We start from the raw sequence: 25,218 nt of genomic DNA, 5'->3' as shown, positions 1-25,218 counted from the left end.
AATTGCCTTTGTTGATCTTCATTGTCTAAGAGGAGAGGAATATGGCAGATGAACAAGGAGGGGGAACAGTGATGGGAAATCCAAACTTTTCTCTTTAAATAATCTGCAGCATTGACTTTGCATTAGGGAAGCTGAAGAGATGCCCTTGTGTACCACATTTAACTTCACCTGTTCTGTATCCTCTGTGCCTTGGCCCTTTTTCTATGGAAAGGACCCCTAGACCTGCCAGACATGGCCCTAAAAACTCCAGGTCCAGCCTGGGGAGAACTCTGCTGTGGAGGGAAACAAGAAAATGGCCATCAGGCTGTTTTCCAGGCAAACTCTGGGGCTGCAGGAACTCCAAGTGCGCCAGGCACTCCTGGACAAATAACAGCCATCCTGGCTGGAGCTCATGGGCAGCTGAGCATTTCCTGCTCAGTCCTAGGCAGGCTCGAAGAGACAACTGAATTATGTGAGGGGATGTAGAGCAGCCCAGGATAAAGGAGGCTGGAAATTGGATTAAATCCATTTTACTTCCACTTGCAACAAGGTGTGAATGGTACGTTCTGCACCTTAGGAATAAGAAGTTTAAAGTATTTATGTGAGCATTGTTCTCTAAACTCTTTAAAGGATGTGGTAAAAAACCCTGTGTAATCTCAAACTGCAATATTCAGACACAATTTTTAAGAATCCCAGAGCTCTGGGAATAATGTTTGACACTTGAGTGGGAAAGAGTTTAGCTGTCAAATTCTCAGTTCAAGATTATAAAAGTAGTAGAAATACAGAAAGGTTAAGATTAAAAAGTGCCTAGGAGTGTGGATTTGTATTCTGATTTGAGTGACTTTGCTTGTTATATTTGGATGCTAATGTAATTAAAAGGTCTCATTCTCTCTGGTCTGTGAAAGTGGCAATACCTCTCCCTTCTTACATTAAAGAAATGTACTTTTTGGAATAATGTGGTAAAGATTACAAAGATTTCTTTTTTATATGTGGCCACGTTTTAGTTTATCGACAAATGAAGAGTAATGACTCTTCACTACTGAAGAATTGAATAATACTGTGACAAGTTTTCAGAAAGCTGTTACAGATTAATCTAGTGAAGTTTATTTCTGCACAATAGGAAGAAATAAAGACTGGGAATTGAGGAGAACTCTATTTAAAGTAAGATGCTGAAATGCTAATATCATAGTTACTAGGTATTTTTTTGGAAAAGATATTAATTCCTTACTATTATATTAGCTCTCTTATTTATGTTTTTCTTTTTTAAACCAATTATTAGAAAAGAAGGGGAAAATGAATCAGTCAACATAATATTTGGACTTCAAAAGTTTTCTCCACAGGAGCAGCTGTTAAGGAAGTTAAGTAGTCACTGGGGGAGAGGAAAATCCTCATCATGGAGTGAAAATGGCTGGATGACAAAGTCTAGAGTAAAAATATATAGTCGTCCTCCACTGAGACTGAAAGATTAAGTGGGCTGCTCCACTGCTTCATGTTATGGTGTTTGTTATTTAATCCATGGAAATAATGGAAAGAAAGTTAGGCAATGAGATGGCAGCACCTGCAAATGTCACAATTAGCTGGGTTGCTCAGATCTAAAACACACTATGTGGGGAACTTCAAAAGGGATCCCTGAGATCTACAGCAGTGGATGACATGATGTCAAACAAAATTCAACAGTATGAAAGCTAGCAGGCATTGAAAGAAGTAATTTGAACTATTTATGACCTGTCTTGGGTACTAAATTAGTTTAGAAATACCAGAAAAAGAGATCAAGTCATTGTGGACAACTCAATACAACCTGTGATCTCTGTTGAAGTTTCATCAGCTTTTCCCTTCCCCTTATAATTTCTCCAAATAAAAAGAATTTCTCCAAAAAACAAGAATTAATGGCAATATGACCCTGTCTGTGCAATCAACTACATCCAGTACAGCCAATTGTATATAATGCAGCATCTTCTCTTATTCTGACTGCTGTGATGGAGAAGAAATAAGCAACAAGAGGAAGAAAATAGCCTATTTCTTAATAGATATGTTGTGCCTCTTTCTAATGTAGAATGAGTGAGGATTTGGCAAAAGTGAGCGGACATAAATTTTTTCTATGCAGGTATAACACATTTTTTTCATTAAATAAGTAACTAAATGCTAGTCTATGCAAGAAGGTTCCAAACTTGTAGGTGCTTACATTGGGAAAGCTATTTAGATGTGTAAAGTCAAACCGAGATAAAATTGCTTCTAGTATCAACTATTATTCAGGGTGCTGAGCATCCCATAGAGACTCTTCTTCTTTCTCAAAAATCCGTAGTGGAAAAGTGTCAGTGAAGGTCTTAATTGAGCCCTTCAGTCTCACTGTTCCCTCTGTGGGGCAAGATTTACCATCTTTGCCACTGTGTAAAGAGCTGAGGGATTTCTCAGGACAGTCGTTGTTCCCTGCTTACATTTTAGTTATTACTTAGCGCAGCTAAAGTTTGCAGGGTTATCCCTGTAATTAACCTGACTGCATCCCCTGCATTTGCTGGGCTCCATGTGTCTCTCTCCAGTCCAAAGGTGAGGGTAATAGTAAATCTCATATGCTGTAAAAAATTAACTGCACAGTTGTACCAGAACCGTGCCAGTGTTCCCATGGACAGTCACACACCCACAGCAGGGATCTTTACACAGTGTACCTCCAAGCAGAACACGTGGGAGGAGAGGAAGGAAAGAGTAAAATGAGCATCCTCTTTTTTTTTAGTTTTATGTACAGAACTGATTAAAATAGATTTCAAGGAGAAAAGTTCTTTGTGCAGTTGTTAAACAACAGTGCTTTTAAAAATATTTGGAAAAAAGAGGATTTGCAGAAATCCATTAAAAGGTGCTCATTAAAGTGGCCATGATTCATTCCCTGATGGAGCTTCTGGTGCCAAAGATTTCACAGGGGCAGAGGCAGGAGGTCAGATGCTGTCCAGGGAAGTGGTTGAGTCCCTGCTCCTGGGGGTATTTACAAGACATGGAAATGTGGCACTGAGGGACATGGTTTGGTGGTGGCCTTGGCAGTGGTGATCTTAAAGGCCTTTTACAGCCTAAATGATTCTCTGATGCTATGATTTTATCCTCTTTTACTAAATTGGTTTGAACTGAGTATGAGTTGAGCATGCTGACATATATCTACTGTTCAGCATAAAGAAAAGGTCCATATTTTACCTATGGTTACAAAGCTGTCTCATATTTTGCCAGGTTGTTCCATATTAAAATTGCAGCAAAGAATCTCAGTAAAACCCCAGGTCAAAGAAATTAATTGAAGTCTTTTCACAGTTACCCTTAACTCTGAGGCAAATCCATGCATCACTCTATTCATTATTTGGTCTATGTTCTTTTACATACTTGAAAATTCCTCTAAGTTACTAAATATTTTTCAACATCAAAAGGTTTCATCATTCTTTTGTCAATGAATAGTCCTCCTAGTCTGTAATTACTTCCTGCTCTCTTCTACAGTTTACAATATTTTCATATTCTCATAGAAACCTCAATTCTCTGGAAGGGCAGGTTGCAGAATTCCCACTGGGATGTTGCTGTTGTGATGTTCTTTCAGTCCCTATCAAGGCTGATGAAACCTTGAACTCCTGCCATGCTCTGAGGTGCCTCCTCTCTATTGATTCTCACCACTGATATCACAATTTGGCTTCCTTATTTTTGTATGAAAGTCCTTAAGAACTAAAGCTAAAAGTGATCCATGTTGCTTTCTGGATTCAGTGAAGGATTAGTCCCTGCTTGTGTTTGGTTTAAGCTAGTTTTGCACATGATAGCCATTATCTTGAAGTAGTGTTTCATTGTGAAAAAGAATTCCTTCTTACACAATTGGAAATTCTTATTTCTGTCTCACTTCTGCATAGGATCTTTATGGAAAAACTCCACTTTTTCTGTGGAGATATTGCCCAAAAAATACTTGTAGACTGTTGTGCAAATGCCTAAAACATTTACTTAAAATAGAGCATCTCTCTTGACAGTTCTTCTCCAGACTATGTTGGCCTAATCAAAACCTTTTTTTTAAAGATTTTTTGTTCTTTTTTTTTTCTGAAATCCCTCCACATTATCAAAGTGTTTCTGATAACAAGATGGCAAGAGTGGGAGGAGCTAATAAAAATTAATTTGACTGGTACATTTCATTTTAGGCTAATTTTGCCTGTACCCTGGTAGCAATGGTAAATGAGAAAATAGTCTCCTACACTTTGTTTTCATATAGGTTACATCAGTGGAGAAAATTCCTGTAGGAAAATGTGTAGTGCAAGCTTGTTGTTCATGCCAATTTGGGTAAATTCTGGCTTCAGTCCTGAAGCAGAGGACTCAGATGACCTTAATGAATTACTTGACTGGGTTTATATGGAAAAACCCTTTACTTGAGATCTCTTTGCTTGAAATACCTTTACTTGATTTATTTTGAAGTGAAAAGGTGATCTGTGAAAGAAATGTTATTGTTCCCTCAAGTTTATTTTAACCTTTGAGTAATAAGCTGAAATGTTACATTGATTCTGTAGATTTCACTCCCACACTTAACAACATCACATTTGAAACTCTTACAAATCAAAAGAAAATTCCTATTCTCATATTAGACAATGATTCAAATAAATTTTGTCTCTTAAGAACAGAATAAAATCTAGAGGAGTGAGAGGAGTCCAGGGTTCCCAATCATGAGCACTAATAATTGTACCAAGAATCCAAATGAATGAATGGGTAGTGTCATTTGATACTGTTTAATTTGGGTTGGGTTTTTCCTTCAAATGGATGTTGGGTTTCAAAGGAATGCAATATAATTTATTTTTCTTTTCCCAAAAATGATACAAAAATATTAATAAATTAGATTAATAATAAACATAATATTTTTGGTGCATCTTTGCCCAAAAAATCTGGGAATCCAAGAGTATGAGTCCTAAGACAGTTTTAGAAGCAGTTTTCCCTGTGAACAAAGGGAAACTGTGTGCTGATGTAGTGTAATTTGCTGCACATTTATTGAGGTGTGAATGCCTGGTATTTAAAATTAAAAGCTGCTGCTATGAGTTCACTAGCTAATGTAGTGACAGGAGTGAAGAAGAAAATTTTAAACAACTGAAATCTGTAAGAATTGATGGAGAGGTAGAAGTTATAAACCTGTCCTCATTTATTCTTTGCCTCATGCTTTCTGATGCTCCTCACTGAACAATGAAAATGCCTGTTGACTTATTTGCTGGATTCTAAGAAAGAAGCAAGTGTAAAGGCAGGCTGAAAAAATACTGTGCTTCATCTTGCTTTTGAAGAAATATCATCAAGGCTTAAGAGGGCCACTTTTCTCTGAAAAAAAAAAAAAAACACATGGCACTTCACATGCAGGTGGATTTAGGAAAGCAGCCTGCCACTTCTGCATTGCATTGAACCACTTCATAAATCTGGAGACTTAGATATTTGGCTTGATTACAGGTTTTTGTTTTCAGCCCATGAAGGCTGCAGTTACCTAACTAAAATACAGTAAGAAAATTTTGGCAAATAATTTTTCAAGTAACTATGCTTATGGTGTCTGTACGCTGTCCAGAGGTATGTTTCTGTCTAATAAAGGAGATATATAAGAACTCAGACTATAAGGCTCTCAATTGTTGGCTCAAGGCTTTATGACAAACTTCTATGCCTCAGAAATGTAACATATATTTACTCAGCATCCTGTACATTTTATTAGTGGTGTAGCTATCTTTAAACTTGTCAGTGGTGTATTTGATGACATGTAGGGCACAAGAACTTTTAACTATGTTTATCAGACTCACCTAGAGACAGTATCTTCAAAGTGGCTTTCTGAACTTTCCAGATGTAGTTGAAATATGCGATCCTGTCATTCGGGGTTTGTTTATAACTTTTCTATCTTTGCAAATCTCCCAAGATAGACTCCAAGAGATCCCTGGATAGAGAGAGAAACCCCCAAATTATTAAAAATAATTTCTCTTGGTTAGCTGTTGTTGTTGGGTTTTGTTGGCTTTGCTTCTTTGTCATCTGGGTATCTGCACTCAGCAGACTCCAGGCTCTGACTGTATGAAGCAGTTCCCGTTTTGGTAACAAGAGATTCCCTGCACCAGAGAGCTGATGTTCAAAGGCAGTGCAGTTACCACTGCTCATGTTGAACAGAGTGTGGAATTTGACCTTTATGAAAGAATTGCAAAGAGGCTTTGAAATCCCTGTAATGGTATCCACGGAAAACAGAGAGGAGCTGGGAACAGGGAAGTTTTAGTGGGTTTTGGAGAACAGCACATTAACCCCCTCCCTGTCACCCTTCAGTTCCTGAAAAAAATGTGACTGCAAAATTCTGTGATATTTCATTTTTCTCACTTGGAGTCTCTCTTAATAATATACAAACCTGTTCCTTTTCCTTCTAGTCACCTCACAGTCTTTTGTTAGAAGGATCATCTGTGCTTGTCTGATTCAAAGGAAGACCTTTGGCATCTATTTATATGCAGTGTTGGAGACAGGATGCTGAGCGAGAAGGCTCTTGGATTTAACCCATTATGGCCATTTTTATGTTACATGAGGGATTGGGAGTTATATTCCTCCTATTGCTGGTTATCCTGCAGTCATATCTTCTGCTTGCATGGAAGCAAGTGTTTTCAAAGCGCAGCACAGCTTTTGTGGAGAAAACTGGTGTGTTAAGGAGGATTTGCTCAATGTCTTTGTGTTGCTGTCACAAATTGCACTTTTGGATCCTGGGAAGGCAAGACTTTGTACAGATGGATTTCACAAGGGAAACTGTGCCTTTCAAGCTGCCATTGCAACCAAATAATCAAAAATTAAGAAAAGATAGAAAAGATAGCTGTATTCTCTGATGCCTACATCTCCCTAGGATTATGCTCAAGAACATATTCTTTTGAGGCTATGCAAACAAAGTGCTTTGAGCCAACATTATGGGTCAAATTTACTTTATTACAAAAGTAGTTATGTTTTGGGGGCTGTTTTAAAGGTAAATGAGCACGGACGTGGGAAGTTTATTTTCTGTCTGTGCAAGAATTCTTTAAGCTGCCTGGTAGCACATGTTGCTGGTCTCTTCCAGCCAGCTGGTGGGCTCCCAGGCAGAGTCTGCCACACGCTTGCGTCACATGGAATCCCCATGCACTTGCAAATGCTCTGATCCCTGGAGAGGCATGGCCCTTTGGGGGCTGAAATGCTCAGTCCTTGTGCTGAGATGTTCTGCTTAGGAATTCAGGGCACAATGTAAACCGAACTGTGGGTAGTGCCATTCCACCTTTTTTTTTCCCCCTCCCTCCTTTTCATAAGTCCTGGATGTGATATGTTTCACAATGATATGTTTCATCTTATGTTGTTGCTCTCAAATTGCACGTGTGAGAACACAGCACCTCGGAAAAGATTTACAAACACGGGTGTGGTGACTGATGGCACTTTATTTGTGAAGGAAAAGGCATATGTTTGCCTTGTGGTGTGTGCATCACAATCCAGTGTAAAGTGAACTGACTACATCAGTAATAGGCACGTTATTTACCCCTTCCCCTCTCCAACCCCCACTAAAATAAAAGACAAGAAAATGCTGAATGCTATGTGGAGATAATATACCATTTATTGATTCTCTCTGTATGCTTTATGGCTATAATGGACTCTATGAAAACCCTAAGCCTGTCCATTTTATCTTTGTAAATAATTGACTGAGAACACTATTATAAATAGGGTAAGTGGAATGAGATACATGCAAGAGAAGACTGTACAAGTAATTATATGTATATGGTACATTTCAGCCTGTTTTGGCAAAGTTCAAATACATTTCTTCATAGTGTCTGAAAATTAGAGATCTAATTTTTTTGCCTTAAGTCTGTTGTCACAACTACCCTTAGCTCTACTGTAATTTGCATTTCAAGTGTACTGGAATCTCTGAGCACCGCCTCTGTGTGTTGTTTGATTACTGTTAATACTTGATTTCACAGTTATTTACAGCCTTGATGTATTGCTTGACTGTTGCTAATATCTCATTTACTATTCTGACCACCCTGAACAGCCCTTCTACATGATACTTCCTGGAGTGTCTAGTCTTTTATCCCCTGGCTGTAGCTTCTAATTTCTCTCTGGCTGTAAAACAGTCACATACTTTTGCAGCAGAAAGTATTTTTACTTTTGTGCTGCAGAACTCAGCAGAGATGCCAGGGAGGATAGCAACACTACTTCATAGTCAGAATATGGGGACCTTTAGTGTCCTAAGGAGCTGACTTGGAGAAGCCCAGGTTCATACAGCTCCTGGTTCCAACTAGGTGCAAGGCCATGTATATTCTGCCTGGGTTCTGGTTGCCACTGAAAGAAGAACTCCATCCTCTTGCTAGTGGCATTCATTTCCCCTTGGCTTTTTGTGCTGGCACTTTGTTTACATGACTGCTAAATGAGCCAGATGAAGGATTGATCCTGCTGCAAACTAATCTTGTATTTCTTCTGATTTGCTGTTTGGGACAGTTCCCTAATCTGCTTTAGGATGCAGCTGTGAGAGGCAAGTGTCAGCACAAACAAGGTGGAGGAACAAATGACCCAGCTCAGGAGGGAAAGCAGAAAGGACCATCACTTCAGGCAGATGTCCTGATTTATGCTGCAGGTCTTGGTCTGCACTCACTGGGATTTGGCAAATGGGAATTGCTACCTTGCATGGGAGCAGGAGTCTGCCAAAAAAATGATTGTCAACATCACTCATCTTTAAATGGCAGCAGGTTCTGTCCCCCCATTCAGTCCCTATTGACAAGCTCTGTCTTTAAGACAGGAGATGGATGTGAAGTCTGGCACTCCAGGCTTTGTGAGCTGCTCATCCGTGCTGCAAGTACCCAGTGGTACAGGTTACATAAAGAATTCTCCACAATTTAAATTGGCATAAGTAAATGCCTTATACAAGAGAAGCATAACTATTCAAACTCTTAGGTAGAAGTGCCCATAACATTTGCCAAACAAAAATGCAGATTGTTGGAATATCTGGCTTAGCACATTCTGACATTGGCCTTTGGGATCTCAGAATCTCTGATTTGGTCTTCCTAGTTTGGTGAGTTGGATTTCCACTTGGGAGACTCTTTCAGCAGAGCTTAGGTTTTAAACCAGATATATATTGAAACCTCCTCAGGATCTGCCATGGGAGTTATATTCTAGGTAAATCAGAATACCATCTGTACTGCCAACTGCAATGGGAGAGAGTTGAGAGGTCTTTTAAGTAGCCAAAGACAGCTAACAAAAATAGGTAACACCTCCCTCCAGGCTACTTTACTTTTCCTAGTCTGTCACAGGCCTTCCAAGGGTGTATTTCAGATTGTGACTTCAAGTTACCCCAACCCAACTTACCTGAAACCCAAGGCAGGCAGGCAGAAAACAGGCAATGTCACATCATGGACCAGAGATGATGTCTGAACTGAATAATAAATCCTGATAGAAATTTAATTTCCCTTTGCCTGTTGAGTAAAACAGTTTTGGCAAGACAGAATCTGAACTACAGAGGGTTGCTGGTGGTGGAACAAAAGAAATGGGTGGCAAATGAAGTTTATGCTGTTGAATGGGTATGATGATTTTGGCAAAGTTGATCATGGCAAGTCCTGCAGAGCCTCATTCACTGGGCACTGATGGCTTCTGTTCTGACAAAATTCTCTTCCTTTTGTGACACTTACCTTGGTTATCGAGCAAAATCTCAGCCACAGTTACAAGTAAATTCACATTAGAAACTGAAGTGAGAAAGCTTTCCAGATACATGGTAATTAACTGAAAACCAGATACTTTTAATTTTAGCATGTTTATGTGAATCTATACATGTTAGTGGACAGAAATGCATGTCTAAATACTCTGAAGTTTGCCCTGGAGCGATGTGGTAATTACTTGGTTATGAGTTGTGCATGTTAATTTCTGCAGGTGATTTATCTGGTTTATCTAGCTTTTATTTTCCTTCTTTATTTTTTTTAATGCTCCTATTTTCACAACAGAGCACACAGATAGCATTCCTATAATTATGAGTACAGGCAAGAGTTGACAAGGAGAAGCAAGAGCTGAAGGTGAGGTAGCTCCTCAGTTAATCTGTGAGGAGAGATAACTGGCAATGAGGCAAAGAAGTGCAGAGATGTGGCCAGAGAGGCAAGCAGAAAGGATACTTTTATCAGCATTGTTTCAAAGCAGCTATTACAGTAAGTACTAAAAGAGGAAAAGAAGCAATTACAGTAGTGAAGTGTAGCTGAATTTTGAAATGCCTTTTAATAATGTGCAGGACAAGAACTATGTCTTTACCTGAGCAGCCGGGGCATGTTCTGGATGTGTCTAGCTCACCTGCTTTCAACAGAAACAAAAAGAGAAAAATTTTAGTTGAATTTGTAATTGAGAGCATGTGCTTAGGAATTTGTAAATAAGACTTATCATCAGAACTTTCAGTATTGTAAATATTTTTGATAGTCGGGCCTGGGCTAGACGCAAACCCCTTCTATTGTCAATGCGTTTGAGTGCTTGTTTTGCCTGAAAAGTAACCAAAGATACAGATTTTATGAGCCTTTAATATTCATTGTTATTTTCCTCTGAAAGATTCAGCTGGTTTGCTTTGCAATTGCTTTGGTGGAAGAAATGCTGCATTGTAATCAATTTCTGTGTGCAGTGTAAAATGTCAGGGACATTTCTGTTATTTAACCTGCAGACTCCTGCAGTATGGGATGAGGCAGAGTTTTTGAAGTAAGGCTATTTTAAGGACTGACTTCTAAGAGATTTCAGGCTCAGCATATCCAAGTACAGTATATGCTTTCTTATTGTTTGTTTTCTTTTTAATTTAAAGTCGAGGTGCATTTCAGGCAGCAGCTAAAATGCATTAATTGAGGTATATTTTTTCTTCACTACACTGATATTTGTTTGGTCATTCTTTTGACGTGATAAATACACACACTGTTGACTCTGATCACTTTTGACATTGTTTGAAAATTCATGGGAAATACTAAATATTTCTTTGTTATTAAAATGCATATTTGAGTTAGAATTCAATTAAAATGTCATAATCAAAAATAGTTAAAGAAGCAAACTGCTCTGTGCACTGATTTAAAGGAAAAACTTTTAAAATGGAACTCTGTGGGGCTTTCGTAGATACATAGGCCTCTCTTCACTGTTGGTTGAGTTTATTTAAAGAGCTTTTCTAGTCACCTTTGAACCTAAATGATTTCTCCAGATGTACAGAAGTGAACAATGTAAAAATCTTGCTGCTTCAGCAGAACAGGATCCAGCTGGCAGGGAACTGGATCTGCAAGTCATTGGTTACAGCTGTGTTTCGATTTATGTGATGGTTGAAAAAATAAATTACTGGATTAAATGGCTAGAAAGAGGACTCTTTGTTTAGCCCTTGTGTGGGGACTGAAAGTGTTTATGGTGCTGTTTTCTTCAGAGCCTTTGCAAAGTAAGCTGGACAAATAGACTTATTCAAAACTTGTTTGAAATGTTGTGCATTCAGCTTTATTTCTTTACAGAAGAAACTGTATGTTTTTGTATAATGCTGTCAGCCAGCAAACATTCTTAAGGTCTCTTGGCCTTTGAAAGTGGCAGTAGCATTTTAGCAATGTCTTGTAGGCACTGCAGTTTATCACTGGAAGGCAGTTTCCTTTCGTTAAAGGTTTTCAAATGCACTTCTTGGCATGAATGCAAATACATGTAGGGGCTCTGTCAAACTCATAACTTTTTAATGGGTTTAATATTTCAGCTTTGTATACCACTTACCTTTTGCTCTACATAATAGTGCTGATGTAATTGTAAATTGGAAGCACAATAATTTACAGAGCAGGCACAATGAAATCAGAAACTAATGCCAAGTGTTTGGATTATTGCTTATCTTATTTTAATGTTCTAACTCTGGTGATTATGTCTTATTATCTGATATCCTGATTCTGCAAAGATTTACATGCTTAATTTTATGGAACTCTTCCACTTTGTTTGATAGGACTGAGTGCTGCATAGAGCCCATCACAGCTTTGTTACCTATTTTGATAAGAAATGTGTCAGGTTTTTTAAATCTTTATACAATCAGGGTCCTTTGAAATCTCATAAACTGCCTTTTCTACTGCAGATAGATTGGGCTGAAGGAGTTGAGATTAACATCTTCCAGTGAAGTCCCTGTTCCATTGCAGTCACTGGACATGTTACCACTGGCTTCTCTTAGGATACATTTTCAGTTTTTAAAGTTTGTTTTAATGCTTTTACTTATAACCAATACCCCAAGTCCCACAAGTGATTTTTCTTAAGCAGTAAAACTGTTGCTAGTAATGCTAGTGAAGTGATATGCTACCAAGTGTGAACAAAAGTTTTGATATTAGACCAACAGGAGGCTTCTTGCAGGAGTTATGGAGAGCAAAATAATAGCATAGAAGTTTCAGTGATAGCAGACAGTGAGCTTATAGTGAATTTTTTAAAGATTTAGCTGGCTTTCAGCATAATAGTTTGCAAAGCCAGGAGCTTTTCAGCATTTATAACTGTTTATTCAGCAATATTTCCTAGTAATTATTTTAGTCTGACCATTAGTTTCTTTTTACAGTCATAAAGCTGTAGCTGTAGCCAAGTATCAGTTACATCCTATTTATTAAAACATTTCTAAAATGGTCCATAAATGTGGAAAATTATGGTTGTGATTAGATCACAACTGTTATTCTATCAAGATCCAATTACTTTTTTAAAAACAGTTTGCACAAATTGTTTTCAAAAGATTGCCTTTTTAAAATCTTACAAAGAGCTGACCAAGATGAGCTAAATACCAGAACAGGAGTTCCAAGGCAAAAATGAAATCAAACAAGTTGGCTAAGTTCCATCATAAGCCACCCTCAGAAATACCAGAGAGAGGCTTAAAATATTTTAAATAGAATATTTCCCCTCCCCCCTTTTCTTTTATTGTTGTCCCCGAGCAGCATTATTACATTAGGAGCCATGCGACAGAAAGTCGTGGTGATGCAGAATAAATAACCATAATGTATCAAAAGCAGACAAAGGTGTGATTGATCTGTCTGGAATTGGCAGACTCTTTCGCTGTGTCAGGCTGTTTCTTTGATCAATGAAGGTATAGCCTCTGACCTTTAAAAAAAATCAATGAGATTGATTGAAAGGAGAGAGAGAGAACTATGAGAATGCAGGATAGCTTTAACCTTCACTGTCTAGAAAATTTAAAATATTCCGGTTTTGCAGGCATTGAACCTATTTTGTATTTTCTTCTTAGAATGCTTTCCTTTTCTCCAGACTGCTTTTGAAACCTCTAAAAACAACACTGTAGAAATGTTGTGTCTGAATGTTTCTCACAAATGTTTATCTTCAGATTGCATTGTTAAGAAAACAGGAGTGTTTTGTCCTACAGCAGAATTTTGTACATTCTCGTAGTGTTTGCAGCATGTACCAAATACCTTTAATTTCCTTTTACAAACTCGGACTTTTATGTGGCAAATACACACCTCACAGTCAGTCAGAGAAATTGTTTAGGTAATTTCAGAAACATTATCCACCCAAATAAAGGGACTTGTATTGCCTTATTTCAGGATCAGGCCCACTGGTGATTGCAACAATAGTGTAACCAACATGGAGGGGTGACTTCTGGGAATAGACAGCATATTTTGGTGATCTAGTTCTATGTAATATCGTGTTTTTATCAATTATGTGTGTCTGTGTGTGCAGGTATATCTACAGGTCAGAGAACAGTAAAAATGTCATACTGGAAAATTTACGAAGCAGGATTTTTAAAATAGTGCTTGGCACATTACATCTTTCTTATTGAACAGACTACAAATGCAGACCTGGCAGTTTAGGGAAAAACAGGTTTTAAACAGTTGGATTTTCATTTTAGCACTGGGCCCTTTCTTTCTTCACATTGTGCTGCTGCTGTATTAAGTAGTAACACAAAGCAATCAGTGAAGTCAGTATAAAAAATATTCATAAATAGAAAAGTCAATTCATTCATTACTTCATGCTCTCACAGCTCAAGGAAACATAGGTCAAAAAAGTATACATATCACAGTGGTTTGTTTTCACATACAACTACTTTTTTTAATTGAAAGTGTTGGCAAAATCAAGGTCTATTGAATAGAATTCACACAAAAAGTAATTCAAACTGCAATAATTTCTGCTGTCATGTCTGTGTTTTAATAAAGGGCAGGTAAATTGACAAGTCAGCAAGGAGATGGTATAATAGCATTTCTTGAGTAAGATGGAGCTTGCGTAGGAAGAGAAGGATATTGCTGTTTCTCTGGAATTTTATTTCTGTGATTTCCTTTCTGTAATAAATTGTGTAGGCTATATATATATTCAATACTTTATGATCAGGTGGAAATTACAGTTCAGTTAAAAAAGGCGCTGTTACTAAATTACAAGAAGAATTCTGGACGTAGCATTTCTAGACAAGAAAATAGAAGGTTAGATTTTTTTTTTATGGCAAATCTGGGGCTAGATAACTGTGGGACTTTTCTGAAGTCTTTATCCCCTTGCTGTTCATCAGTGAGGTGAGAAGGTGTTAGAGACAATCACACAGAGCTATGGTGTAGGTCATTCCAACTAGGCACAAGTCATTCTAACAGTGTTACTCTTTTAAGTCATTTAAATCCTACATTAAGAGATTTTTTATGAATATCCTTTCCATGTGCACTTTGATGAAGAAACTTGTACTTCTAGAAAAGGAAAAGGAATGAGTGTGTTATGAATCAGTTTGAGCACACTGAGGATCTGAAGATGAGAGCTGTAAAATCAGAATAACACTTGCTATTAGTGCATTTCTCTCTTCCCATTAGATACGTTCTGATTTTGCTCCAATGGTATCTAATTCTTCTTACCACATTCCCTAACATTACTATCGGTTATTCCAGAGAGACCTTATCTGTCACAGAAAGTTTGCTTTAATATTGCAAATCACCTCACTCTCGCTGTTTAAGAAACAAAAGGCTGATCCTGTATTTGAGCAGGTTCTGATATCGACATGCATGTCCAGTCTCACCTCTCCTCCCTCTCCGTCCAGAAGTAATAATCCAGGAAATGTCTTCTTCTTTCTTCTCTCTCTCTCTATTTTTTTTAAATTTTTTTTTATTATTATTTTTGGGTGCTTTCAGCAATGGCTGCTCCCCTTTCTGTTCCTCACAGACACAAACTGCATCTTTCCAGTGTGGATGTGGATGCTGTCCCCTTGTGGATGATGCTCACAGTCTGAGCTGCTGCCTGCAAAACTGAGCAGTGCCCTTCAGCCAGTTTAAGGTGGTGTCTGGTGCAGTGCATTCATTTAGCATGACTAAAGGACAAAATTAAGGTTCTTTTTGTTTCTCATCCCCCTGCCAGCTACAGCTTTCCCAGAAAAGAGGCAAAGCTGAGGTCATTTTTTTTCCATCTGTGAGGGGTCAGTGACTGCAACCAAGCTGTTCCTGGCTGAGGTATAAGCTTGTTAAAAAGCACCTATGCTAGCAGCTGAATCATTTTCAAGACCAATTTTTATATTTCTCCTAATGAAAACAGCGGGTCATTAAATCCAGCAGTCGATCTCCAATTATAACCTGGTTTGGACAGCATGGAGCCCTGCCCAGAAAGACCCCCGACCTCAGCCTTTGCCGTGAGATCTGTGTTTGCTGCCCCTGTCCTAGACCCACTGCTGGCATCTCCAGGAGCACAAATTCCCCCCCAAAATACCATTACCACAGCTAATTCTGCTATTTGGTATTCTCAGTGCTGCCTGGAGTGGGGCTGTGCATGCTGTCTGTCCAGATGAGAAGCAGATCTATGGTTAAAAAAGGTGTGGTTCTGCTTGGAAGCAGAGGCAGTGTGTACAGGCAGTGATGTAAGTGTAAATGTACCAGGGTTTTATTTCTTGACTATTATTTAAGTCTAAGAGAAGAAATCAGACTTAAGAGACCTGAATTCTGGATACCTGCTACCTGTATTCTTTCTTTCCTCCTAACAAAATCAGAGACAGATATGTGAGAACTGCTGTAGCATTTTAATGAAAAGCTCTTAGATCTTTTCCTGCACAGGAATTAAAAAAAAAAAAAAAGTTTTATGGTTGACATTTAATCTTCACACAGTAAATAATAATTACAGGCAAGAATTTAAAGTGGTTCTGCTCATAGTCAAGCCTGATGGTTCTTTTCTCCTTGCATTGCATGAGGATTTACTGTACTGTGGATGCAAAATATAAATGATGGGCAATGCTGTGAAATTCAGACATGCACACAAAACTGTCTTTCCAACTTTTTCACACTTACCTTCAAACTGAAAATGGATTTTCCTGGTGGCTGATTAACCAGAAATGAGTTGTTTCTAACTAGGTTGTGGGGAGGAGGGTTCTGTAATATTGGATTAGAGAAAGGAGTGAACAGCTTCAGTTTAATTCAACTAGTCTTCTATTTTTAATCTCCAAGGAAACAGCTGAGTTGAATGTTAATTAAACAGCAGTCTTTGATCCACCCAGCCACTCCCGGAGGCATAATAATAATATATAAGTGCACAGCAGCACATATATAATAGGTACACTTAAAGGAGTGCATCTAATCTTGCCACATTCGCATTTAAAATATTTCTTACTGAACCACTCTGATGTTATTTAAATAGGGAAAGGAAAATGAAGAAAATGATAAGCTAAACTTTGTTGGTCTGAAGGTAGGGTAGCAGAGCAAGCGTGAGTTCCTATTATGAGGATGTATAAGGGTTAATGATTAGAAGAGTGGAATCAGGAAAGACCTTAAGCCCAGATCTATGACAGTGGTAATTGAGCTGATTGATTACGACATCTCGTTTCAGACGACTATTGATTTAATCTAGTCTGCAGTCCCATTGGCCCCAGAGGTGCTCCCGAGTGAGGCTCAGCACTTGAACCTGGGTACCCTTCCCTACTCACCGTCTGGATATAAATTTCCAGAATCTGCAACCATTTATAATTTTCACTCATCTTCATCCTTTTATTCAGATGCCTCTAATTTCATCAGGCTAATGTTTTTAACCATTGAGGGAAGAGGCACAGGGAAAATGAAGTGGCACAGACTGAAAAGGGTGGGTTTTTAAAAAAAAAAAGGCAAGGCAGAGAGCCGGGGCTCTGTGGCCAGTATTTGCATCTGTTGTCTCTGATTCGCAGAGCTAGCAAAGGCTGCTTTTGGAGGCAGTCCACAAAGCTGGGCTATCAGTAGGCAGTTTGCTGTACGTGCACGTTCAATTATTAAAATAGTAGACTTTTTTTTTCTTTCTGATAGCCATAGTGAGGTCATGACATTAATTTATCCAGGGTATTGTGGGTAACTATACAGAAAAAAAGCATAAAGGGCACAGATGCTGGAGCAGCAAAAAATGGATGGGTCTGAGCAAAAGGAGATTAAGAGGCGATGACCAATCTAATGTACGTATAGCAGTAAGAAGCCGGCATCCGTCACAGACTGTTGATGGCAATAAGTATTTTAAGCCATGCTGTGCATGTGGTAATTTTTTTTTTTTCATATACCTCAGTAACTGCTAAGCTGAATGCTGTAATCCTGTATTTTTTCAGTTTCCCAAATCTGATTTTGGTCTTGTTTTTGTTGTCTCATGCTTGGCGTTCTTCGCTCGCTCTCTGTATGTGGGTGTGTGTCTGTCTCCGTCTCTCCCTTTCTCCGAGATTACAAACTTAACTGTTTCCTAATTGTCTACTTTCCTCCATCCTTTTCCTAAGAAATCAATCACCATCACCACGACTGGTCCCAAGCGCGCACTAGCTGGGCTTAGGGCGTTTACCTGGCATTTTGGCTTCCTTCCTTTACTCTGGGGCTGTGTGGTATTTTCTTTTTGGACCTTCCCTGCGAGCGGATGCTCTTCCCCTTGGCTGCTGCTGCCGTAAGGTTGCCAAAAGGGCTACCTGAGCCGGGACTGCAGCGCTGCATCCTGGGACCTGCCCGCCCGGCTACGCCGAGGGCTTCCACAGCACCAGGCAGCTCAGAGAATTGGCTGGTGAATTGCGTATCACCTGTCCCCCCCTCTGGTAAATAATTTCTATACCGCGAATCACAGTGGTGTGGTATTGTCTGGAAAAGTAATTCCCAAATACTGTTGGCGTAAAAAAGGGAAAAGCCGAAAGACTGTCAACACCGTAAGCCATTAAAGTCCCTTGCCTTAAGAACAAAGGAACAAGGTAAAAATGCACACAATGATTATACTCTGTGGATTTTCATAGCCTGTCAGACAACTTGTGCCTGTGTTTCAGTTATCAGCCTTTGTGCTTTGTTTTGTGTTGTATATTTTCTATACATGTCTTCAGTTTCTGTGTGTGTGTATTCGGTGTGTATGTATGTGTTCAGACTTCTCTACCAAAACGGAGCAAATATCGTACAGAAAAATACACAAGTGGGGCTCAAACATGCATTTTCAGTACTCAGTGTGGTGGTGCGGGTGTATTGCCATTGTTCTCTTGCAGTGCTCCCTTTGATACAGGCAGCTTCTATTTTTTTATTTTATTCTAACTAAGAAGTCTAAAATAAAAGAAAAGAAAAAGAGGAAAAAAATTGCTTAGTCCAGTTAAATGCCAATTGAAGCCCAGAAACTCACGATTTCAGCACAGTGAATGGTGATTCAGACCCTGGCAGGGTTTTGGCTATGAGACAATTCCTACTTATAAAGAGTACAATGAAGGGGGGAGGAAGATAGCATTAATTTTGAGGAAGATTAATATTAGTCTTTTAATGTTCATTATTTTCTGAAGAAGTGGATCCTTGTAGCTTTTGAGAGCTAGTGTGTCCTTCCCACTGGTATTTATTCGAGCAGAGGAAAAAATGAAGAAGGCGTAGAATAAACTCCTAAGACTGTTCAAGAATTACTGGCATTATTTCTCTCTACATCACGTGTGAGCCTGGGTTGCCTGCTATTCCTGAGGCAGAGGATCGAGGATGAAAGTCTGTGTGTCAGAGCCTGTTTTCACAACTGCATTTGGAGATCTGTCTTATTGATTAGGAAAAAAAGGGGGTGGGAATAGGAGTGTGAGGTGAGGGGAGGACCGACTGACTACTGGCTTATTGCAGCTCAAGACATTTTCTTCCGGAAAGATGTCAAACAACTGAGACACAGCAACAGAGGAAGTAGAAAGGTGGAAAAATAAGAAGAGGGACCCTTTGGAAGAAATGAAGGCATTCCTTATGAGAGCCTTGAGGTGTTTCTTTTTGGTTTTTATTTTTTTCTTCTAACATCTGACCCACAAGGGCTAGAGTGACAGCGTCATGCAAATGCTGCAGTCCAGCAGGTCTGAGAGAGGGTGGATGCTAGAGAGTGAGTTAATGTTAATGATGAGTGCAGTGAAAATACCAGCCGATACCACCCCCTCCACACACAACTGCTCTGAGTCAGCATCCGCTGCTTTGCTGTGCCTTTCTGTGCCTGTGTGTGTGTGTGAGTGTGTGTGTGCGCATGTGTGTGTGTGAGTGTGAGTGTGTGCTGTGACCGTGTGTGTGTGTGTGTGTGCATGGAAGGTAAAGCCAGTCAGTCAGTGAGAAGCAAAGGTACGTTCGAGAGCAACTAAAATCTGACTGATTTCCATCTTCAGAGCATCAGATGTATTCCCTAAAGAGGATGGGTCTATGCGATGGGGGTGGTATAATTATGTTAATGTCATATTTATAGAGGGGAGAGATTTTTCATTCTAATTATTGATTTGAAAGCTGTGGTCAAAATTGTTTGTTAAATCCTGATCAGCTTTAAAAAAAGAAATTGAATGAAATCTAGGGACTGCTATACATATATATCTCTCTCATATATGTATATATATATTTTTTTGTTTCATTTAACTATTTTGTGTCTGAGGCATAACTGATTGAATGGTGCACAGTGACAAAGGAACGGCTCTTATATAATGTTGCATTATATCATCAGCTGAAATAATATTGTAAATAATCCAAAATGTTCTGAAATCTGAAGTATCAGTCTGGAAGGGAGGGTGAAGGGCAGGGGTGGGGGTGGGGGGCACTGGCAAATCTTTTCTTCGGCAGAGCACTCTGTACAGCTTTCTTGTAAATGGATGGTTCACCTGTTCGACCAGCAGAGATTCTAATTCTTCCCCCCCTTCTCTTTTTTTTTCCTTTTTAAAGCTGAACGGCTTCCCGAAGAGCTCTGAGTTTTCTATGCCAGATTCTGCTCCAGTGGCTAGGACCTTTATGGCTGCTGTTTCTTTTGCCCTGGGATCTGATGGAGGAAAAAAAAAAAAGCCACGATGGATCCTGTCCCTAAAGTAGAAATTTTCCTTTTTATTCTGCAAACAAGGCTAAAGATCGGAGGAGAATGAATGCAAAAGTAATTCAGGATTGCGGTCGTGCCATTAAAAGTATTCGGCTTCAGAACAAAATTATTTGGGAAATCCGAGCAATTCTTCCTACTGTATCGACAGTATTTGAAAGTTATGTGTGCTTTGAGTAATCTGGTTCAAGTGACAACAATCTCTGCATGTCAATGTTTTCTGCAGCTTATGGAGTGAAGGCTAGTTTTGCCATTGGAAAGGAAGAAGTTTTTTCTAGCAGTCTGTAGAAGGATTAAATGTGGAACGTGGGGAAGAGGCAAAAAGTGAATACACGCCCAAAGGTTATCCTTGCATCGAGGATGGGTTTAAAGTACTCTGTAACCCAGGGCCCACCTGAACAGCAGGACTAAAAGTATACCGGGGAAATATTTCAATTAGAACCCCCTTAACAAGCATTTAATCCTTCTTTCAGGCATTAAGGAAATAGAACAAAATTGTTACTGTACAAATCTGCTGGAAGCAGATTTTAACCCATTTGTAGACGCTTCCCTCTGATGCATTATAGTAACATAGCTACTTGTCAGACAAGGCAGAGAAGATTTTTATCCTGTGTTCTTTGTTTTTTCTTTTCAAAAGTTAAGGACCATACTCTCAGAAAAGTCTGTTCGGTCAGCTGATACATTGTTCGAATGTATGTATGCGTCTTGCCTGCTTATTTGATTTTTTCTGCCCCCTACTTGAAACTGTGGTTTGTTTATTTGAGGGGAAGGAGGTGGTGTTGATTTGGTGGGGGGACGGGACACTGATTTTAGGGTTTCTTTTGGGTTTGGGGTTTTTTTTCTATTTAACAATAGCAGTGAAAGTTTTGGTGACAGCGATTATGACTACTAAACAATTCAGTTTATTGGAAGACGAATTCTTCTGGATCATATCGGACTTTTCCTAGTCCCTGAGACCCTAACTTGTGAGGTTTTTTAGCAACAATCACAAGTCAGGCTCTTGGGACCTAGGCGGAGGGGAACCAGCAGCTTTGGACTGTGTTTGTTTCTCTGCAGAATTTAGAGAACCAAAGGAGCTTTCCTTGCCTGGAAGGGTAAAAAGGAAAATATAACTATTTTAAATGTTAAGCATCAGAACTGTAGATGTCCTAAAAAAGAAAAAAAAAAAAAAGAAAAAAAATCCAAACAACTGTTACTCATCGTGCAGCATTGGGATGTTACATTTTTATATGTTTAGAAAACTGGACTAGATGTCATGTAACATTTAGAATTATAATTTAACCTGGATGTTAGTTCGCACGAAAAAACTCCCCCCAAACAATAAAAACAACAAAACTCCCATTCAAAACAGATGCTAAAATATATAAAATATTTCCAACTATAATATTAATACTATTACTATTATTATTATTATTGTGGACAATTCTAATAAATAATTACCAAAAAGAATATATTCATCCTTACTGTTCAAGCATCAATTGACTTTTAAAACATAAAACATAAACACTGATGTTTGAGGCCTAGAAAACATTAATTCTATTGTTTGAATAATGATTTCAGTCTACAGGAAAACTGTTGCTTAGCTTTTCCTGTAACATGGAACAAAGAGTATTTTGTACTTACTTGCCATCCTTTTTCTTTGTCCAAGTGAGAACACAATATGTCATTTAAAATATTCTCTCATTTAATTTACATTTTAATCTGAAAGAGAATATTGGTTTAAAAATCATGCTACAGCATTAACAGCCCTCTGCACTCAGAAACATATTTCTTGTACCTGTTCAATTTAAAGCAAACCCACAATACTCTAAGCACTGGACTCAACTTGTAACTTCTCCATCACTTCTTATATTTTTTTATCCCTCTGAAAATAACCAGTGTGAGCTGTAGCTTGTCCCTCATGTGTTAAGTTCTTCACTGACTTTGCATAAGGAGATTCACAAGCACATGAGTTATTCTGCACTGCTTATTTGTCTCAAACATCTGATCTAAAACACGTCATCTGATTTGTATTTCTTAATATTTTATAGGTGAGTTAGTTCTGAGTCATTTTTCTCTGTTTCCTGTGTCTAACCAAGATGCTGAAGGATTTTGTTGATACATCAGACTTCACTGAAACAAAGGCTTCACACAGATCAGGCATCTAAACTATTTGTTCATTTCAAAAGTGGTATTTTGGGTACAGTATATTTTTCCCACTTGTGTGGGAGGAATTGTGTTTTATTGTAAGCATCAACACTATTGTTTAAATAAATTGTTCTTATCTGTTAGTATAATACTTTTTCTTCTTGTCTTGTTTTCTTAAGAGACAGAAACTATGCTCAGTACATAGTTTTCAAGTTGCTCAAGATATAATTAGTCTTTAAATAGTCATAAAAAATATTGCCTTAGCAATTACAATGATGATACTGTTCCTGTAAATATGTAATTCTTTTCTTCGTAAACTGTCAGTCCCACATGCTAAGAACACCCAAAAGAGCTACTTGCAAAAATTCAGATGCAGAGGTAACCTTTTTAACACAAATTTTATATTCAACGTTGATTTCTGTTTAGGAAATATTGGAAAAGTAGATTGGAATGTGTATAGGAAAGACAAATGCACCCAGGTAGGTGCTACACTCGTGAAACACATTGTTAGGAATTTACATATATTCTGTAGCAGTTTTCAATACTGAAAACAGATTATTTAAGATACTGATCAGGTGAACACATATTCTGTTCATTCGAGCTGTATAATGAGATAAAAATATACTGTGTGTTGTTATATACATGTCAATATATAATTTAAATTACACGTAGAGTTTGTCGAAATAAAAGTCCTTATAGATTTAATCAGCTGTAAGATGCACCCATCTATGCATATCAAAGATCGTCATTGCATTTATTTTTCGATCAGCAAAATTTTCTTGAATGAAGATAGTTCAAATTCAGCACTCTGAATTAATTTTGCATTTAACACTGTATGTACAATGAAGGTGAAACTGTGGTGTGAAACATTTTGTCTCTGTCAGTCTGAAGATTTCTGCTGTGCTCTGCCCTGCACTGAGAGTGAGAAGAAAATGAATCATTATACACCCCTGCCTGGCGTATTTGGTGCTCCAGCAAAAGTCGTGAATACGCAGTCCTGCCTCTGCATTCCTGCTTGAACTGGGATGACTCCAGTGGCTCCACTCTGCCCATCATACTCAGTGCTGCCCCTTGCCATGGTGATGGGAAAGCTGGTGCACTGCCTGCCTCTTTGCCTGCTCCCTCTTCTTCCCCAGTGTCAGCACAGCCAGCTCAGCCTCAGGTGCACAGGTAGGGCAGAGGTGGATGGAGAGAGGAAGAAGCAGGGTCTTCAGTCATGCAGAATTTCCACCAGGATCAACAACGTCTTTCTGTGTCCTGGAGCTGCGTGACAACGCCTACAGGGACCATGCAGGAAGCAGTCCCATTTACCCAGTGACAGAATATGAAAGCTGTCTCTATTAGCACAAATAAATAGAAAGCATAATATTCAGTATGCTATGCTTACATATATGTGCAGAATTTTGATACATTTCTATATATAGGAATCATATATTTCTATACAACTTGATGTTGTTTCAGTGCAAAAGCCATTTAAATGCTCTTTAATAAGTGATTTCAGAGTAATCAGCTTGTGCTACAACAAAAACAAAAAAACAAAAACACAAGCTCTTGCAAAGGGGGAGGAAGAGAGAGAGAGAGTGAAAAAGATGTGTGGTGCATACAAAAAAGGACTGATATTAACAATTCGATGGGTTCCTAGTTGGTGGAGCAGACTGAGCCAGACGCATATATTAGCGGCTGTCTGCTGCTGATGGGAGCCTGCTCAATGCGGTGGAAATGAAGGATCACCTAGGCTCTGACACCAGCTTATTTGTACGTTTTAATTTCAAAAAGGAAAATCACTGTTTTACATAAACATCTTAACCCCCACATGATTTTTTTTCTTTTTTCCCCGCTCATATTGTTTGCTAATTTACTGTCAACCTAAAGTGCTGTTTAGCTATAGCCCAACAAAACATCAGTCAAAAAAATAGAGGGAAGTATTAGCTTCTCTTTTGTCTGCCATGTACAATTGAGTTATTATTATGATAATTGTCTACTTTAATTTTTATTCTTCATGGGAGATGCAACAATTTTCTGGAGCTTCACTTTTGAGGTATTTTAAGTTTCAGCAATATGCCATTTCATATTTCACCCAAACAAAGCAAAAAAATAAAAGAAAAAAAAAGCTCATAGCTCAAGCTGGGGTGATTTGATCAATTCTTTTCATTAACCTGAAAATCTTTAGCACCTTTGTATATATGGGACAGGATTTCTTTTCCAACCATATAAACTCTAAGATCCATTAATACAGTGCTGAAGACTGCTACACGAGTCAAGGGAATTCCAATCCAAGTTAATTACTGTTGGAATTAGAGGGAAGAATATTTTACTTGAAGTTGTATAACAAGAATCTACAATTACCACATTTCAGGGCATTGCTCTATTCACTTGATGAAAAATGTCAATGAGGTTTAACAGGAGATGTTCTGCATTTCCGTGGGTAATGAAAATCGGCACATCCACGATAAGCTAACACAACATTTTCAGTGTGTTAATATGCAGTGCAGCAGAAATTTCTGTAGGCAGTAAATGTAGCCATCATTTCGATTCGCCCGTGTGATGATTATGCTCAATTCCTGACTAGGGACATAATTTCACACTGACAAGCAGTCATCTCCTCTTAGGGGCCAACTGTAGCCTACAAAAAAAATTTAAAAAAAGATAGAAAGACTGCCTGCCATCTGAGTCTGAAGTCTATAACTAGCTAGGTAGTCACACAATAGAAAAAATATATCTGGATTACTATAAAAATGCCAGCTGAAACTGTATCACTCAATTAAAAGTAGATTTGTTTTATTATGTTCAAATAATGGTTTGTCCAAACAATCTATCTGAGGCATTCATCACCCTGTTAAGATTTTCATTGTTTGATGATTACAATAGGCATCTTCCAAGTTTGTTGGATGCTGTGTTGTTGCACTCCTTGGCAACACTAGAGTGATTCTAATGGGGAGTTATATTCTGACCAGAATCCAG

At 38.5% G+C, this 25,218-nt stretch overlaps 1 protein-coding gene and 1 long non-coding RNA gene across 5 annotated transcripts in view; one reads left to right on the top strand and one right to left on the bottom strand.

The window, feature by feature from the left end:
- The window catches only part of LOC106629499 (uncharacterized), a 34,781-nt gene extending 18,872 nt beyond the window's left edge, over positions 1 to 15,909 (bottom strand). Inside the window, exons 1-4 of one of the 2 annotated variants that reach the window (XR_012579209.1) lie at positions 14,903 to 15,909; positions 10,204 to 10,245; positions 5,742 to 5,872; positions 2,722 to 5,277 (exon numbers count right to left, since the gene is read on the bottom strand). This is a non-coding gene — a long non-coding RNA (uncharacterized LOC106629499). Of the gene's footprint in view, positions 1 to 2,721; positions 5,278 to 5,741; positions 5,873 to 10,203; positions 10,246 to 14,902 lie in introns of those variants that run through there. The other variant, XR_012579208.1, reaches the window with a different exon arrangement.
- The window catches only part of LOC102066084 (uncharacterized), a 280,394-nt gene extending 259,036 nt beyond the window's left edge, over positions 1 to 21,358 (top strand). For all 3 annotated transcript variants that reach the window (XR_012579206.1, XR_012579207.1, XM_074536178.1), the window contains 2 exons: positions 18,927 to 19,054; positions 19,986 to 21,358. The gene's annotated coding sequence lies outside the window, so the exon portion shown is untranslated. The remainder of the gene's footprint in view (positions 1 to 18,926; positions 19,055 to 19,985) is intronic.
- The last annotated feature ends 3,860 nt before the right edge of the window (positions 21,359 to 25,218 follow it).

The sequence above is a fragment of the Zonotrichia albicollis genome, chromosome 2 (genome assembly GCF_047830755.1).
Source record: "Zonotrichia albicollis isolate bZonAlb1 chromosome 2, bZonAlb1.hap1, whole genome shotgun sequence".
NCBI classification, from domain to species: domain Eukaryota; kingdom Metazoa; phylum Chordata; class Aves; order Passeriformes; family Passerellidae; genus Zonotrichia; species Zonotrichia albicollis.
The sequence above is the reverse complement of the archived record's forward strand: the minus strand, read 5'-3'. Positions and strand labels throughout refer to the sequence as shown.